Source organism: Ursus arctos, unplaced genomic scaffold (genome assembly GCF_023065955.2).
Source record: "Ursus arctos isolate Adak ecotype North America unplaced genomic scaffold, UrsArc2.0 scaffold_19, whole genome shotgun sequence".
Taxonomy (NCBI): Eukaryota; Metazoa; Chordata; class Mammalia; order Carnivora; family Ursidae; genus Ursus; species Ursus arctos.
Genome location: NW_026622863.1, coordinates 15701400 through 15713209, shown reverse-complemented (window position 1 = coordinate 15713209; position 11810 = coordinate 15701400).

Sequence of the window (11810 nt, the reverse complement as noted above, 5' to 3'; positions counted from 1 at the left end):
CATTCTCAGACTACAAAGTGAGAGTGGTAATTTAGGTCCTGGTCTACTCAGCTTCTAATCCCACTTCGCATGCTCAACAGACCATTATTGCCAAATACAGTCTTTTTTCTAAGATATCAATCTCCGGCAAATAAAAAAATAGTGGCATTTTAATGAGAAGTTCATTAAATATTATCGTTCTAAATATTTACGTATAGGACTGGCCAATAGACTGAAATAAACATTTGAATACTTGAGTTATATTAGATTCTGCTAAGAATAAATATCTCTATATTGATGGATAGATGATAGTGTGGACTATTAACCAACTAAAACAGGCTTTAAAAAGGAGTTTCAGACCTACCTCATCTAAAGTATGTGATCTTGAATATGCAAAGCAGGCAAAATGCCTGCAGAAATGTGCCAGCTATTTTGGAGCCACAAAACAGATCATTTGAGCTTTAAAAACTGGCTGATTTTTCTTAACTTCATTGTAGTCTGAGTAGTGGGTGGATATTCTTGCTTCCTACAGTTGCGTGGTTTAATTTGTTTCTGCCTTCCCTTTATCTCTTATAAAGTCTTTTTAGGAAGTCTCACGTTATCTCATTTTTGCTCTATAAACCAAGGGATTTTGTCACATCGGCACTAAGTGCTTTAAGGGGGTGGGCCAGGGTAGCAGGCAGTATTTCCTGGTAACTAGTGTGGTGACAACACTTCACGTCTTCTCCATCTGACTTTCCCACTCCCAAGGTTTTTCTTCTACCAGTTCTCCAGGTATTTGCATTATTAAGGGAAGCAAGTTTTCCTTTTCAGATCATCAAACTGAAAAACCTCATTCTAGAATTGTTTATTAGTAATGATAAAGAGCTATCGAAAAAAAATGATTTTTGAAAAAGTAAAGTAAAATAAAAATAAAATAGTATCTGATCTGGCAGAACAACCCAAATATTCACAAGACCCACATTGTTATGGGGTCTTGTTGTGTTACTTGTAACTCTGACTTTATGTTAATTTAACAAACATTATCCCATTCCTCCTATGAGCTCAACCCTTGATCTCAACCTTTTTACCTCTGCAAGGCAGTTTTATAGTTTAGAATGTATTTATCGTATACTACTAGCTCATGTGAATTGGTGACCATTAAAAGGAATATTCTTTATTTAAATCAAGACAACTTCCCACAGCTGAATAGGAAAACTTCAGGAGTTCTTTTTATTTGTTTAATTGTTCTGTCCTTTTTCATTGTTGTTTTTGTTTTTTCTGGATATGTGTGCTTTTGCAAGTAGGATGTATGAGCCATGTAATTATCATTCCTCTTGAGTTTTCTTGGGTCTATAAATATGAAGCTTGCTACCCCTCTCATATTATTCCTCAGTGGGGGAGTTCTGTTAGCCTGACACTAGCCCAGATTGTAATTCTGAAGGCCTCTCAACTTTTTGGCAAAGAGCTTCGCACATACCATTCTATAATCTCAAAAGAGCAGAAGAGAGAAAGAAGCTGCTTTGTAGGACACATACTCTCCTGCCAGGCGTAGAATCAAGATCCCACTGCTTCTGTCCTCTGATCTACTGTTGTTGGATGCACAGGAGCTGTTTCTGGCTACTGAATGATGTTTTCTCCACAACACGACTGGGTATTTCACAGAGTCCAGGCAGGCCTCATATTACTAACGGACCTTCACACCTCCAAGAGGCTACATGTCTGCATGACATAATGTCTCAGCTGGAATTTAACTTCTATTATTACTATCTTGTTTTGTGACCTTTGGCAAGTCTCTTAACCTTTCGGAGAATCTCTTAACATTTCTTCAGTTTCACGCTTTGAAAAGTGTGGATAACAATAGACATAGTGCTTGCCTTTTGGAGGTGGCATGAGGATTAATTAGCTCATGTTTGTTAAGAGCTATATAAATGCTAAGTATTATGATTATTCTTTGCTCATGTTAGCATTACAAAATGTCAGTGTGTTGAGTGGGAGAAGATGGGGTTAGAGGGCCCTGGTGGAGTATGTCTCTCCTAGAAGTTCCCCTCTCTGATGAAATTACTAGAACTATGTTTAGTTTCCCTGATTAATGGCTTCATGATTACCAGGAGATAGCAATTAGCCCATTTGAAATGATACATGCAACTATGACTCACACTTTTATACAGACCAGAAAACTCAGGGAGGGACCCCACAGGATAATCTGCAAATCAGTGAGTTATAGTGGGGTGTGATTGCTCTGTGGGGCCCATAACAGACTGCTTAGAATGAAGCATGCTCTTCACAGGACCAAGACAACACCAGATCCCCCAAGGAGAACTGGGTTGTTCTACTAACTGATTGCTTATGTTCAAGTAGTGAGACTGGCTGGTGGCTCTAGGCCCATTAATCACTCAGAATGTAACTCTCTCTTCCTTAAACCTGAGTGTTGAGCAGTAAGCAGATAGTTTTAAACAAATAAACATATAAATAAATATACAAAGGCAAGGAGGCTTTTGAGCCAATAATTCCACAAGGATGCATAACAATCATTGACTCTGATAAGTCTTCTATTCCCTTTACCAGTGCATATAGTCTTTACTATCTAGATACTTGGAAGTCTGAATAGAGCCAGTATCTGGATTGCACATATATCTTCAAGGTAGTGTATTCTTAGTTCAAAAGAAAATATTTTATCACTTATATTTGGATCAAAGTAATTATTTTTTAATGAATATCATAAGGTCTGCATACACACTCTAGTGTTAACACACTTCCCCATAAGTCTACACTATATTATTGGCATCCTGCGACAAATGGTCCCCAACCCTGGTAGGTTGCTGGAAGCCATGGATATTTTTCTTTAATTTATTTGCATTCAGTACTTCAGAGTCGAGAATACCAACCTCTCATTTCTTTTTGATAAGTAAATGTTGCTCTCAACACCCCGCCACCACCATGACCACCAAAAGAGAGCAGGAGAAGAAATCTGCATGGAGGCTTATACAAAGTAGGGGGGTGAAGAAATCTTGTGCTTACTCTCACTCATGCTTTCTCATACAGGGTCAGGTCCCCATCTGACAGTTCCTCATTGAGGAAATTGAGGCAGATTATCAGACATCTTCAAATGTTCACCTGAAAAATCATCTATCTGACCATTTAGAGCTGGATGATAGATAAAAACAATTGCTGCAGAGACTAGAGTATGCTCTGATGCTGTCTTATATTCCGCAACACTTTTACCCTGACACCAAAATTGCATTACTAATTGACACTGACTTGTATAAAACCCCAGAGCAATAGCCATTGGTTAGCAGACAGAGATGGGGAATGCTCTAATAGATGCACATTAATAAGAATCCAGGGTGAGTCTAGAGAGAAAGATGAATCTGCCCCGGACTGAAAGGTAAGAGCATTAGCCAAAATGTCACATAACTATTTAGAAGTCAATGACTTACTCTAAGTTTGGACAAATGTTTCCCTCATTCATGCACTTAAATGTCTCCCTCCTCAAAAAAAAAAAAAAAAAAAAAAAAAAAAAGGTGTTTGTCTGTTTGTCTTTTTCTTTTTCTCCTACAGACTGCCAGATTATTACAAGAGCATTTTGTATAGGCGAGTATGGTACATCAATTGAAATACAATTGTATCATCATTTCAAGCTCAATAGGCACAAATATGTCTCTTACTTGGCAATTCCCATATTGTTGTCAGGAAATAGACACAAATCAACTGTAAAGGTTGTATTTATTCATACCTAAGAAAGGTTTTCTTGTCAATAACAGTGTATGGATTTTCCCCTACTGATTTAAACAAAAGGAAGACGCACAGTGTTTTGGTAATTTATTCTTGTCTTCATTTGTATCTCTACAGAAGTAGAGTTAATATTATATGATGCCAATATATTTTGAGCAGAGTAATACTCTCAGTACAGCTATGACCTTTTCCCCTGTAATTAGTTCCAACTGAAATTAGATTCGGTAAAAGCATCGCTCCAATTAGAGCTAAATCAAAACAAAACTCAGGGCTTGATTTCATATAGCAAAATTGTTGAGAAAAAAAAAAGGTGGAGGAGAGGGGATCTTCTTCAAATTTAGTTCAGCAGATTGAACCAGATGGTAAATCCTTTGAACTCTAGAGAAAATGTGCATTTATTTCCAAACAGGCCTATGTTAATATTGTCCATGATGCATAGGGATTTTGCAGTCTCACCTGGTTGACCAGCTTTCCCAAACTCTGCAAACAGCAAATCATAACTTCACAGCTCTGATTGAGGAAAAGGCCTGGTGTCTCCAGGAAAAGGAAAAACATAACTCTTCTAGCTTCCTTTGGGGGTAACATCATAAAACAGAAAGCCAAGATTATGAGGATTACTGGAAAGCATTTACTGCTTGTCTCATCCTAAATAATTCTATATAATTTCCTAATATACAAGTCTATACCATAGGAGAATTTCTAAGTTCAGTTTTCATATCTGTAAAACAAACATACAAACAAGCAAGCCAATAAACAAAAAGGGAAGCAAAACTAAATCCTAATTCATGAGACATATTATAAATGTGAATTACAGTTCTTCCCTTTCTCTTATCAAACTGGGGTTGAGGGACCAAGCATCAAAATCCATGGCGTAACCAGAGAGAGGCTTCACAAAATACAATAGTGGAAACATTAGGCTTCAAAAAACGAGGTTGGACTAAATCATTAGGAGCTTCAAAGTCCAGGTTAAGAAGTTGTGGCAACTGTAACGATGTGCCTCACAGACCTACAGGAAGAGACAACTATTCTAGATATGAATTTGCCTTTCATTCACAGAAATCTATTCCAACAATCACTATCTAAGGACTTATGGAATTCCTGGTCCACAAGCATGAAATTCCATACAGCACAGCATCCAACCAGGGGACCTACTTTACAGCAAAAGAAATGCAGGAGTGGACCCATGACTATAAGATTTACTAGTCATATCACACACCACACCATCCAAAAGGAGCCAGCTAGCTTCATAGAACACGAGAACAGCTTCTAAAGACACAGATATAATGCCAGCTTAGAAGAAATACTCTAAAAGGATGGGGTGTCATCCTTCGGGATAAAACATACTTATTAAATCAGAGATCACTATATGATACTATCTCCCCATCAGGAAAAATACAGAGGTTTGGAAATTAAAAAGTGGGAGCAGAAGTGGCCCCACTTACCATCTCTCCCAATGACCCATGGGGGACTTTGTGCTTTCTGCCCCTTTAATTCTGGGCTATGAAAAGTTGGAGGTATTAGACCCAAGACTCATGAGCAGACATCACCATAGTTCATTCTTTTGAGCTACCAGATACAGCTGCTTCCAGGGCCTTTTAGACTACTTGTGTCCAGAGGCCAGCAGATGAAAAGAAGAGTTACCAAACTGGCAAGGGTATTGTACCCTGATCAGCAAGAGATGTAAGGCTACTTTTATACAATAGGGGCTGGGAGAAATATATATTGAACCTAGGCTCAACCGGGTGCCCCCTTGTGCCTTGGAATATCTAAGAGCACACACAACAATGCTTAACTGAGAGAGGTATGATTATCCAATGTTCAGATCATTCACGTATGAAGGTTTGGTCACACTACCAGATGAGCTACCCAGATCTGCCAAGGTGATAGCTCAGAGTGAGGAGAATTTAGACTGGGTAGTGGTGAGGAGAGAATATATCAGTGGCAGCCTCAAGGTCAACTATAGTGACAGGAGCTGTAGTTCATCCCTGTAGCCTCCTTCTTTATGAGATTCCCCTCAAGAAGAAAGACCCCAGAAACTCCTACAGAGGAGCTGTTTCTTGAATCTGTGTGAAAAGTAGAAATGTGTGGAACAAGGGTGGATGGTGGCAACTATGAGAATGTTCTGTGTAGACCTCCTATTGCAAGACCTTCTATTACCCTCTCAGAATGGAGGAGAAACTCCAAGGACCTCAGTTTTAGAGGTCAATAGACCTCCATCTAGAAATCTGCCATTTCACTGGCTCAGTGCCCCCTTCTAGTCTCTATTTTTCATAGTATAAATTACCAAAGAACCTGACTGATTCAACTTGGATTAAGTGTCTAAATTTGGTCCAGTTGCCTCTTCCCAATGAGGTAGGGTTATCTAACACAAAATGGCTGTCAGTCTCAGCTCTAGAGAAGGCTCCCAACTGCACAGACCCCATCTGCTAAGAAAATCAAAAGCAATAGTCTAAATTGATATGACAAATATACCCTCTACAATTCCTCTGATGTAAAAGAATCCACTTTCTTCAGAAGCAGCTTTTCCATCTGGGGATAGTTCTAAATATTTCTCTCTGTCCCTGGGTATTTTTGGAACTGCATGAGGCCACTGCCTCTTAAGGTAACACAGATGATATCTGCTGCCTCTCAGAATTTCAATAAGTGACCAGAAATCTGTAATCTTTTGAGCTTCTGGAAATTTCATCATTTGATGCGATTTCAACCACTTTTTCGCCATTCACTCCATGCCCTCTGCTCACCACTGCAAATGAGGAAAATAGCTAAAAGATTTGTGTTATTCTTCAATATCTGTTTAGGTTACTCGCTTGCAAGTGTTCCAATGTCCACGGATATTTTGAACACAGCAAATCTTTGTTTTACTTAAGTCAATGAGGGTGATGTAGGAGAGAGGTTCCAATCTGTCATTTTTTTCTGCCTATATTTCCATTTTGTTTTCTAAACCTCAACCTCTCCAGAAAGCAATGTTTATTAGGATTCTGTATCTAAAAGAATTTTTGATGTTCAAAGCTTTTTATCTTCTGCTTTACAAATGAAATACATCTTCTTACATTGCAAAACACCACTTAGAGTGAGTGAATCCCTTTGGGAAAGACATTAAAGTACTATTTCAGCTTTAGCATAATGGAACTCCATATGCAGAAACCCAACAGAGAGACATCCTTCTCTCTGGCCACTTGAAGAGTGTGTTCTAAGAAATTTCCTGGAATTGGGCTGCAAAAATTGATAAAAACAAAAAGAGCCTAACTATTGGCTATGAAAAAACTGAGATGTGGGCAAAGGAAAGGAATGCTTATGGGATTCCTCTGAAGGCCTGACATGGGGCCTCCAAGGGCAGTAACTTATCTGACATTTACAAGGTGCAGGAGAGATGGGCTTTATCCCCATTGTTTCCAAGGGGGCTCAGAAAGGTTAAGCAACTTGCCAGTATGGTCACACAGTTCATATATTAAGGAGATGGGACTCAAAAGCACATCACCCTATCATCAAAACACATATTTTTCAAAAACATAGCAGGGTCCATTCTCTAGTCCGATGTCAACATTACTCTTCCCTCTCCCTTATCATTGAATATAAGAAGAAATTTTTAAAGGCAAATTTGACCAGACTTTATATTGAGTGGGCAGTCACTATGCCCTCATAGCATTGTCTGTGGGGGCAATAAAGACCAAAAAAACGAGAGAATAGAAAATTATTACAGTTTAGGAGCACCTAGGTGGCTCAGTCGGTTAAGCATCCGACTTCTGATTTCAGCTCAGGTCATGATCTCAGGGTAGTGAGATTGAGACCTGCGCTCAGCAGGTAGTCTGCTTAGGATTCTCTCTCTCTCCCTCTCACTCTGCTTCTCCCCTCCCCTCAAAAAAAAAAAAAAAAGAAAGAAAGAAAACAAAAGAAAATTATAGTTTAAAAGCTAACCAAATGAGTATAAAATGTCAGTGGCAATCAAAATCATCTAATGTTCTACCCTTATCCTTATCCCCTTATTTTTGTGTGCTAAAATAAAGTTTATGTCCACATGGCAAGAAGAAGTATAATTTACTGAACAACATTATGTGCTTTGTGTTTTAGATGCTTTATCTTCTTTTATCCTAACAGTCCTCTCATTCAGAGAATACAGTTCTCATTTTACAAATGAATAAACTGAAACCCAAAGAGAGTTTAACAGAATCATTTGGTAAGGGCTACAGAAAACCTAAAAGTGTCTTGGGCAAGTAAAACATTGTTTCTCGGGTAATAGGAAGTCTGGGGTGGGTAGTAGAGTTTAGAACAAAGGGTCAGTGTTGCCATCAGAAACTCAGGCTCTTTCTGCCTCCCTGATATGCCATCCCCAGCATGTGGGTTTTATCCTTACTCTTTCAACGTGGCTGCTAGAACTCTGGACATTGTAAATACATTCCAAGTTTGGAAGATAAAGAGCAAAGGATAAACACGAGAGGGCCATGCCAGCCAAATCCGCTCCATTTTATCTAAATGACAATGGATTTTCTGGAATCCCCACCCAAAACTTAATCTTCTTGTTCAGAACTCCATCGCATAACCACCTATCTCTGTAAGGGAAGCCAGTGAATTGAGTATTCTAAACTCAAGTGCAAGCCAGAATAAAATCAGGGTTAATAAAGAGTTAACGTATGAAAAGTGCTTAGAATAAGATCTGACATATAGTAAGTGCTATGTATTTAATAAATGAAGAAATGAAGGAATTAAGTAATGAAAGGATGAAGAAAGAAGACTGGGTACTGAGTAGGCAAACAATAATTTCACATGGAGATAAATAACTTGTGTAAAGTGCCCAGCTAATGGACTGTAGTGATATAATTCCATCGCGACGTTTCCTTATTTTGAAGGACCTTTTCATTATTTTCTTTTCTTATTATTACATGATAACATCCTCCAACCACACACACAGTTTTAAAATTCCAACGTGACTATGCCCGTGAATGTCATGGGATTTTCATGAGCTGCTTCAAATATCAGAATTAAAAGTGAAGAACTCAGTTATAATAGGCAGGCCAGTCTAACCAATTTCATTCTCTAGTGGGCTCCTGCGCTTTTCATGTTGCAGGCTGGAAAAAGATCTAAAGTAGCACCGGCTTTCACAGAAGCCCAACCTTGGCCTAAACTGAAGAATCCCAGACTATTCTTATAATTCTGCCACTTAATCTAGTGCCACTGATAAACTGGAATTGAAAGAAGTACAGGACTCCCCAATAAATCCTGACAAATGAGCACTTAATTGTAAAATGGGGGCTGCCTTTTATTAGCTAGTTTTCCAACATTTCTGGGTTTTAGCCCTTAGGATAGTGAGTGATCTCAGTGTGTTATGTCAACTACTGACAGTACATCCATATATCAACACAGTTGGTAACCTCCTTTGTTTGACCTTAGAAGTCCTTAAAAGTCATATATCATCCTCCAAATACAGACAAACCAGGTCGACTTGAGTTTATCCTAGATGACAGAAGAGAGACTCAAAGATCAGCCCTTATAAAAATTCATTACTGATGAATATTGAAATATTACTGGGAAATTAATCGGTATTATTAAACATCAAGAGATTAATGCTGGCTTGTTCTATGGAAGACAGAATTAACCACTACAGAAGAGCTATTAAAAGTGCTGATATAAAATGTTTAAGTATATATGTGTAAAATGTGAAAATGACAAACGTTTCTTTTCAAAGGTCAATCAAAGATAGAAAGCAAACGGAAACACTGAGAATGAAGGGTTCAGTGGTATAGAGGATTGTCTGTGGCCCCTCTCAACAGTCCTGTCACACTCACAGAGTTCATATTGACTTTACCTGAAGTACCTCTTTACTAATCAAAGAAAGGGAGTTTGGCCTTTTGCTTTAGCTGAGATCCACTGTGGATTCAGTGGATACCCACTGACTAGGTTGAGACCGTAAAAACCCAATCAAATAATGAATTCCCATCCGTTCCCCAAAAAGAAATTACTGTTTTCTTTTCATGTGGATTATGACTTGTTTAAACCCCAGTTACTATTCAGTTTCTGCTCACAGAAGACAAATATTTGCTAATTAGAGGTAAGAACAGATAGAACCAGAAGGTCAATCTGCTTCTCCCTTGCTAGAAATCATACAAGGAATTTTTTACAAGACATTTAGAAATTCTTGTCTTCCATGCGTACTGACACCATTATTTTAATCTGCCTTCCTTTGTGAGATTATGACATAGTGGGAGTCCCAGAATGAGAACAAAGAACGATTTCTGTTCTAGACACTCTTGAACTATTTCACCCTGCATTCTGTGTAATCTCCAATTCACCTTCTGAAATTAGACTTCCCAGGTTTGAATATGGGTTCTACTATTTACCCCCTATATGGTCTGGAACAAGATGTTTCATCTTTTAAGTCGCCTTCCTCTTTCACAACATGATGATGATCTTGATAGTATGCATACCACAGACTTGTGGTTAGACTTAAAAAATATCATACATGTGAAGTGTTTAACATAACTCCTGGGTACCTAACAAATAGCCAATATGTAACACCAGTTATTACTTAACGCAAAATAAAGTGTTCTGCCTTAGGTATATGGCATCGAATCTTCTTATAACAGATTTAGAGTACATTCATATGTAATATTCTTTTCCCAGTCACTCTGTCCTTTCAAGAAATTAATAAACTACCTAACCATATGAATGCAGTCTTAGAACCCCAATGTATCTTAAGGCAAAACCCATTCTCTAGCACTCAGTGGCTCACCATCTGATTAATGGGTTAATTCCTTTCCTTTGCTTCTGGAGTAGAGTGATATAGTAGAAGGAATGCAGACCTATCATCTGAGTAGGAAGCATCATCTATTCCAAGATGAAAGGTAAGATCTTTAGGGAATGGCAGAGTCCCCTGCTCATAAGCTTCAGTACATAAATGGATATGTATCAAGGTGCCTCTCATTTGCTTTAGTAAAACCTCCCTTTGAGAGACATTAATTAAAATATTTAGGGAGCACAGCTGAGTCCACAATTTGAGTAGAAGCCAGATATTGAAAAAGGTCTCTCTTTCACTGTGTTATTTATTGTTGGTAGAAATAGTCCAGCTGCTGCTCAGAATGCTAAAACAACACTTCAAAGATGTCACGCATTTAATCTCCCCCTGTCCCATGAGGACCAGAGAAATGAGTCAAGATGTAAAATGGTTCTCCTGCAGACATTCTGATGCTGCAACAGTGGAATGAAGAGAAAGAGACATGCTGGTCTCAAGCGATGAACCCAGAGTACAAAAGGTCTCTAAGAATACAGCGACAGGCTGGCCCCAAATCCAAATTATTGTGCCAACAGGCCAACATCTGTGACCTTTCTAAACATCACTGTGTCAAAGGCATCAATAAATTTTGATGAATAATTTCACTTCCAGAATTCTCTTCTAATAAAAGGATCACAGTCAACATATCTCTCACTCTCAAATCTCTATTCTACCCACACTCAAATCTCTCTTTTAAACTTCACAAATAAAATTCTTCAGGAGTATATCACAGCTTTTTTTTTTTTAAAGATTTTATTTATTTATTTGACAAAGACAGCCAGCGAGAGAGGGAACACAAGCAGGGGGAGTGGGAGAGGAAGAAGCAGGCTCCCAGTGGAAGAGCCTGATGTGGGGCTCGATCCCAGAACGCTGGGATCACGCCCTGAGCCGAGGGCAGACGCTTAACGACTGTGCCACCCAGGCGCCCCAGGAGTATATCACAGCTTTTAAACCTACCCGTCCCCAGGTGCCTGGGTGGCTCAGTCAGACACTTGACTCAGACAAATACGTATTTGTCTCCGGTGGTGATCTCACAGTCGTGGGATCAAGCCCCATGTCAGCTCTCGGGCTCTGTGCTTGGCATGGAGCCTGCCTCAGGGTCTCCCCCCTGCCCACTCTCCCTCTCTCAAATAAATAACAATTGTTAAAAACAAACAAACAAATCTACTCCTCCCTATGCTGGCATCTCTTAGCACATGTCACCACAACCTTCCCCAATGAACACCATCTTTAACTGCTTCTCCTTCTTGACTTTCTGAGTAAAACCATCAGTCTTATCAGTCTTATTTAAAGGAAAAAAAATCCTTTTTCTCCATCCTAATTCCCAATCTCCTACTGCCTTAAGTACAACTAT